Source organism: Gracilinanus agilis, chromosome 1 (genome assembly GCF_016433145.1).
Source record: "Gracilinanus agilis isolate LMUSP501 chromosome 1, AgileGrace, whole genome shotgun sequence".
NCBI lineage: Eukaryota > Metazoa > Chordata > Mammalia > Didelphimorphia > Didelphidae > Gracilinanus > Gracilinanus agilis.
The window spans coordinates 676,978,991-676,986,822 of record NC_058130.1 but is presented as its reverse complement, the minus strand read 5'-3'; positions in this window follow the sequence as shown (position 1 = coordinate 676,986,822).

The window sequence follows — 7,832 nt, the reverse complement described above, 5'->3', positions numbered from 1 at the left end:
CTGAACTGCAACACCTAGACATGTAAATGATCCATGGTAGGTACTTAATAAATACTTCTGGTGCATTGATTCTATCCAGCACCATCAACCACGGTGATATATAAAACATCCACTCTTTTCCACATTTTGTATGTACATGCTTTATTTAGAATACACTGTGGAAAAAGGCACAAAATGGTGGTCTGAATAGGGGATGTGCTGGTAAAGTCTAACGACCAGCTTTCCAAATAAAACTAAACAAGACCTATAATGCCACCGCTCTTTTGAGATCAATCTGAATTATTAGTATTGTCTCCATCACTCTTAAAGTAGAGATAATAGACAAAGATCTACTATCACCCAAATTTTCCCACCAAATCTTGCCAAATGGCAGCACCTTCTTTAATCACCTGTGTTCTTAGACATTGGGTACTATGAACAGTTGTTTCTAGATCTTGCTGGTTGAATTTTCTTTCTTTTTTTTTTAAAGTTTAATTTCTAATAATGGATAAAAGGAAGAGGATAATCCAATATGACGATAATCATGCTCTGTTTTCTTTAAACTTTCAATATTAAGGTTAACAAAGAAAGACTTAAGGAATAAGTTTCTAGAGTTTGAACTTAATTCATAATACATGGAGACTGTGCGAGGGAAATTCAGCATGAGTGTGTCTGTGTACATTGTATCTTATCTCCCCATACTACACTGTAAGGTCCAGGAAAGCAGGAAAGGACTGGTCTCCATATTTATTATTCAAGTAGATATGGAGGAGCCTTTGTATCACAAGAGGGAGAAGGAGACCTCTATGCATTCCAATATCTTTAAATTCATACCCTTTATGGTAAGTCATCAAACAAAGACAGACTGAGTGCCAGAAACACTCACACTCATTCTGGAAGGAGCAAATAAGGGCAAAATAATGGAAAATACATATTTGCAGTGGAATGGGAAATGGTTTTAAGAGTCGGGACACTTTAGTTATATTATCAACTCTGAAACTAACTACATGACTAGATTGGCTTAAAGTAACCTCTCTGGGTCCTCAGGTTCCTCCTTGGCAAAATGAAGGCATCAGACTAGAAGATCAATAAGGGCCCTTTAGATGAAATACTCTATGACCTCTAAGATATTAATCTCTGTCTTTAAAGGGCTACAACTTAGTTGGGGAGAAAAGGCAAAGCTTTCTTGAATAATGATAATAACTTCTATATGTAGAGCACTTTACACCTGATACATTTTCACACATATTATCTCATTTGAGGAAAATGAGACTCCCACAAGTAGTTAATGGTAGAGTCTGGAAAAGAACCAAAAGCTCCAAACAATTTTCAACTAGACCCCTCCTATCAGGACTCTCAACTTCCAGAGCAGGTATGTTTCTTTGCAGGAGAGTGGGGTCCATCTGTGGGGCTCACACTTTAAATTTCAAGTCCTGTTTCCTCCACTGAAAGTTAATCCACAAGAGGTAGCTCTCAGAGCCATTTATATCGGGGTTCCCAGCCCCACACTGCACCCCAGCGCTAGTCACTGAGAACCAATTCTCCATGGACTCCGCCAACCTCATTTCCTCCGGCTCTGCCTCCTCCTGCTAAAACCTGCCCTTCTCCGGTGCCAGGTTACCCAAGGGAGCCAAATTATTTCCTTTTAATGGCTCTACCTGGTGGATTCCAGTAACTTAACCTTCCCGGCACATGACTCCTCCTGGCTACCTTAGGTAGGCCCACAGCTTCCCTCTGCAGTTGGCAGCCAGTTACAGGACCAATAAATAAGCTGACTTATTCATGGTGCATTATGTCACAGATAAGCCAGTAAAGAAGCTTTATTCTTCACTTGGACCACACCCAGGGGAACAGAACCTTAAAAAGAAAGGCATATGCTAAAGAAAATGCTTCCCTCCCTGGAACACTAATGCCTAGAGAAGCCAGTGAAGACAGACTGGGAAAGGGGGGAGACACAGAGGGGAGGCGGTGTCCAAAGGGACATCTTTATTTTCATTATCCTCTAAATGATCATTAGCATTTCCTTCCATCACACCTGTAGGCAACAAACATTCTGAGGAATAGGCTACACCCAACTACCAAAGGTTGGTCAATCAGCCAGTTGGTGGGTCTCTCTGTCTCTTTCTGTGTTTCTGTCTCTCCCTCTGTCTGTCTGTCTCTACACCCCCCCCAACACACACACACACACACACACACACACACACACACACACACACACANCACACACACACACACACACACACACACACACACACACACACACACACACACACACACGAACTACACAGAAAAACTGAAATAAAAGATGTGGGCTGAGAAAGAATGATTGAAAAAGAAATAACAGCAATAAATAGCCTTACCTCTATTTAGTGCTTAAGGTTTGCAAAGCATTTTAACACCTATATTATGGCATCGTGGGGAGAGAAGGAGAAGCAGCCTCCTTATGGTCCATGAGCATCCTTCCAATTTTAAATACGTGGAACTAGACAGGTGAGCCTTCTCTTATCTTGCCCACATCCAAGCCATCTCAATGACAATGCTGGGTGTCCTGCTTGCTTGTAGTGGCATCCCCAGGGCTTAGCACTGGGTCTAACATTCATTAAGTACTTAAAAAATCATCTAACTAAAAGCCCTCTTCTACATGCTGTCTTCAGAAAGGCAAAAAGTATCCCAGCTGTGTGACCCTGGGCAAGTCATTTAACCCCCACTGCCTATCCCTTACCCCTCTTCTGCCTTGGAGCCAATACAAGTATTGATTCCAAGATGGAAGGTAGGGGTTTTTTAAATAAATAAATCCTATGATCCTATCATCTCCAATGACTAAAGGGGCTTACGATGCAGTTCATTACACGAATTATTTAAAAAATACAAAAAATACAAAAAGTAGGGAGGAGGGCCCTCATCCATCTTTGGTGTTTCCCCTTCACCCAACTCTCACCCGTGTCTCCTAGAAGCATCACCCAGGGCATCCCAGGCCATCGCCACACATCCCAACCTTTGTCTTGCCCCTAGACTTCAATGATTCTGAGAGGCTGATGACTTTGGGCAATTCTCATTTAAATTCATTTCACTGCAAGTCAAGACATCACCCTCATGATGTTACTGATACTCTTTAGAAAACTTAGGATGTGGGGCAGCTAGGTGGCTTGGTGGATAGAGAACCAGGATCAGAGGTGGCCCCTCCTGGGTTCAAATCTGGCAGAAGACATTTTCTAGCTGGGCCACCCTGGGCAGGTCACTTAATTTCCATTCCCCATCCCTTACTGCTCTTCTGCCTTGGAACCAATACCCAGTGCTGATTCTAAGAGAGAAAGTAAGGGTTTTATTCTTGTTTTTGTTTTTAAAAGAAAACTAAAGATGGATATTCACTGACCTTTCATTAAACCCTTCCTTCAAAACACAACCAATTGAAAATTTCAAATGCCTACTTATTAGAAACAAAAATTCTATTCTCATTTCTTACTTTGCCCAAAGAATCTGTATTCAGCAGATGTCCTAGTTATAGCCAATGCTTCCTATTCCTTAACCTTGCAGGAGGATGACATAATGTAGAATATAGGACAGTTTAATTGTTTCCATAGTAACATAAGTATCTTTAGGTTTCACCAAACCAGGATTACTAGTATTCACTCAGAATAAATGGCCCAGGAACAGGCTATTTATGTGAGAGTAGATAGAAGCCAGCCTTAAAACCCCAAGGGCCTGTGTTATAGAACCCTACCTTAGACACATATTGATTGTGTGACCTTAGGCAAGTCACAAATACTCAGTAATCTAGGCGAATTTCTAAGACTATAAATTGCAGCAAAGATACTAATCTGCATTGGGAGAGGGGCTTTCCTCATCTGGGAGTTCTCTATAATAAGAAACCACAGGTCCAATCTTATGGGGGGGGGAAAATAATAACAAGAGCTTTCAATTTGTTGGGAAAGCACTTTACTCAACAGACAGCTCCATCAGAGAGAGCTTCAAACAATAAGATTAGTGAACTGAAAATCTAAGATTGGATAAATTGACTTCCCCCCAAGATCAGTTAACTAGTTTTTCACTCCAGGTTCAATTATGAGCCCATTTTGCCACACTTCCCAATCCACTTCTTTTTTATAAGTGTGTGGATATTTTTGGGGGGGTACATACTTTTGATTTCACTTGTGCATCAATGTCAAAACTCCCTCCACCATACTGAAGAAAGAGGAAATGGTCCTTGGTACAAAAATATTTAGAGCAATTCTTTTTTGTAGTGGCAAATGAACTGAAAACTAAGGAGATGCCCAACAACTGGGGACTAGCTGAACCAATTATGGTTTATGACTGTAATGGAATATTATTGCACTGTATGAAATAAGGAAAAGGACAGTTTCAAAGACTTATCTAGGAAGATAAGTTTGGGTTAATGGAGAGTGAATGACTTGAACACAACCAAAAGAACAATTTATAACATCAACATTGCAAAGGCAAACAATCTGATTAACATAAAGATCAGTAACAATTCTAGAATTCCAAAGGGTCCCAATCATCTTTAAGATCAAATTCAAAATGCTCAGGCAGCATTCAAAGCCCTTTATTACCTAGCTTCCTCCTACCTTTTCAGTCTTCTTACACCTCATTCCTCCTTCAGGAAGTCCTTCCCAAACCCTCATAATTCTAGGGCATTCCCTCTATTCATTATTTCCTGTTTAACCTGCATATAGCTAGTTGTACATTTTGGTTTGCTTGCTCTCTTCCATTAGACTGTAAGCTTCTTGAGAGCAAGGATTCTCCTTTGACTCTTCTTGTATCCCTTTTTTTATACTGATTTTACATTGATAGGACCAATGAAGAATTAATTCTACATACTTTTCACAGAAAGACTAGGCAATGGTCTAATATGTATAATGAGGAATACATTTCTGGACATGGTCAATGTGGGAATTTTAGAGTAAGGTTAAAGGGAGAAAAAACTAAATGATTTATAATTGAAAAAACTAATTAAGAAAACTCATCCAGGAATAGGTAATGCCAGTCAGTCTCTATTTTATAAAAGAGGAAGCTGGGGCTCAGAAAGGTCAAATAAGTGACCTAAATTGAGATTAGAACTCTGATCTATAGCATACTATCCCTTAAATTCAATCATCATATACTTATTCTAAAACATATTTGCCTTATTAGCAAGACACCTCACATATTATTCATCTTTAGTTTTATTAACAGATACTAACTTCCTTCCATATACGTAAGAATTATAACACACACATTTCAACATGGTAAGGGAATACAGAATCTTTGAATTCTCCATCCCCATCCTTTCTATCCCCAAGAAGATACCTATTCTTTTTTTTTTTTTTAACCCTAACCCGCCATCTTAGAATAATAATATGCAGTGGTTCCAAGACAGAAGAGCAGTAAGAGCCAGGCAATGGGGGTTAAGTGACTTGTGTCCCAGGATCACCCAGCCAGAGGAAATGTCTAAGGCCATATCTGAACTCAGGACTTCCCATCTCTAGGCCTGGCTCTCAGTCCACTGAGTCACCTACTGGTCACCCCCAATGCATCTATTCTTTGGCCCAAACTCAACCACCTCCAAGACTTCTCAGTTTCATCTCTTCAGATCCAAAGCTAGTTATAATCAATAAAAACCTCTTCAGTTTCCCTTTCTGTAAAATTAAGGGATTTTACTAGGAATGAGCTGGCAATTAATAAGTGCTTAAATAAATGGCTATTGATCAATAAGTTCTAAAGTCTCTTTCAACTCTTAACACATTAATATTCTATAATCCCTTTACATATCCTAGATATAGCTATTTGGGGATAGGCAGTCTGTCCTTTTTTGTCTTAGCATGACCATAGCATGCAAGGCAGCAACTTCCACAAAGCAGATGCTTAATAAATGTGTGCTGAATTGGGTATCCTAAGATCCTTCACAGCTTTAACAATTTATGCTTTCAAATGAATTTTTTTTCAATTATAAAGTATAATTTTTTTCTCTCTCCCAGCTTATTCCAAAATTGCCATATTGCCCACATCCAAAAATATGTTTATTATGTGTGGGTATATGTGTATATGTATATATACATACACATACATATATATACATATACACACAAACACACACACATTTTTTTTTCCTTCCCCCTTTTAAACCCTTGCCTTCTTAGTATAGCTTCTAAGGCAGCAAAGCTTAGGTAATCAGGGTTAAGTGACTTGTCCAGGGGCAAAGCAACATCTGAGGCCAAATTTGAACCCAGGTCTTCCCAACTCCTGGCCTGGCTCTGTCCCCTGTACTACCTAGCTGTCCCTCAATTTGTATATCAGATTAGAGCCTCGGAGTCCAGAGGTATGTAGCATTCTTTATCATTGGTCCAGTCAGCTCTTTCCGGTAGATCAACCCAGACTTTTTCCTGAGTCATTTCCCTTTTGGGGTTGAAAATAATAATCATTGGTTGACATATAAGAAAACGTTTTACACTTTAAGCCCTCCTTCACTTGTAGGTCACCTCTGTGTCCTTCTGTCTTGCTCCACTCAGGTCAGCACCATTACTTCATCCCCAAGAGGATCCCTGGATGCCACCTCTAGAAACAGCCCAGACTAGGGCTGCTGGGCTTTAGGCTTATCTTGCTCCTATCTAGGTCTCCATCTCACTTCTAGGTCAGCTCTAAACCACACCCCCTTGCAGATTTCAAATTCCAATCTTTGGTCTATTTCCAATCCCAGAATCCTTTCCATTACAACTACTATGGCCCTGAAGAGCTTCCTTCCTTTCAGGGTATGCCAAATCCTATCTAGGCAGTAGTTAAGAAAAGAATAGCCAGCATGAATAATGTCCACCCAGGGCTAAAGTCAATCAGTGATCTGCAAATTAATAGATTTGGGCCACCTCATATTGTTTTAACTTTAATCTCATGCCTTAGTTAACAGATGAATGAATACTGGTTTTATTAGGAAATGACAAGTCAAGTGGGAATTTGGGGGTCTGGGAACTGATAAATATTATCTAGGTGACCTTGTGACCTATGTGACCATTTTAATCTTTGGACCTATTTGTCCATCTGTGGTAATCACCTAAGTAAATAAATAATATGGAAAAAATTACTGTGCTACTAAAAAAAAGTCACACTGATGAAAAGGGGAAGATCCACAAATGTGGAACACTTCATGAATAGAAATCAAACTTTTTAATGAGTCATTTTAAAAAGAATTATTATAAGTGGGGGCATTTAGGAGGCTCCAGATAGAGTGCCAGGCAGGAAGTCAGAAGGATCAGGGTTCAAATCTAGCCTCAGGCACTTCCTAGCTGTATGGCCCTGGACAAGTCATTTAGCCCATTTGCCTAGCCCTTACTAGGTCAGAAAGTAAAGGTGAATGGGGCTGTGTAGCTACTCAATGACTCTCCCCAAACCCCCCATCATTACTTTGAATCCCAAAGAGCCCCTAACTTTTAAGTAAAAATCTTGTTTTTAAGATTATCCTTTGCTCAGGAAGATGACTCTTCTCTGCCTGGTAGTTCTGCCCTGTTCTCTCCTGGGAACTTTCTTGGTTTACTCCCCTCCCTCCTCAATACCAAGTCACCACTCAGACTAAAAGCTTGTTTAACCACTGGCCTGGCTCCTTTCCCGTCCAGTCTGCCGGTCTGAGCTACATGGCTGGACACTAATTTTCAAAGGGACCCTGAAGATGCTGCAAGACAAGCTAAGGCTAGAAGGAATGTGGCATGTGTCCCTGAGGGATGTGTAATCCTCTAAGTCTCGGCAAATGGACAGGATGGGGAAGAAATAAAACCGGGAAGGGGGGTAAATGGGACACAGGGTCATGCCCTCGAATGATTTTAAAGACTCAAGAGGAAAAAAAAGTGTCACATTTTCCCTCTGTGACCCAG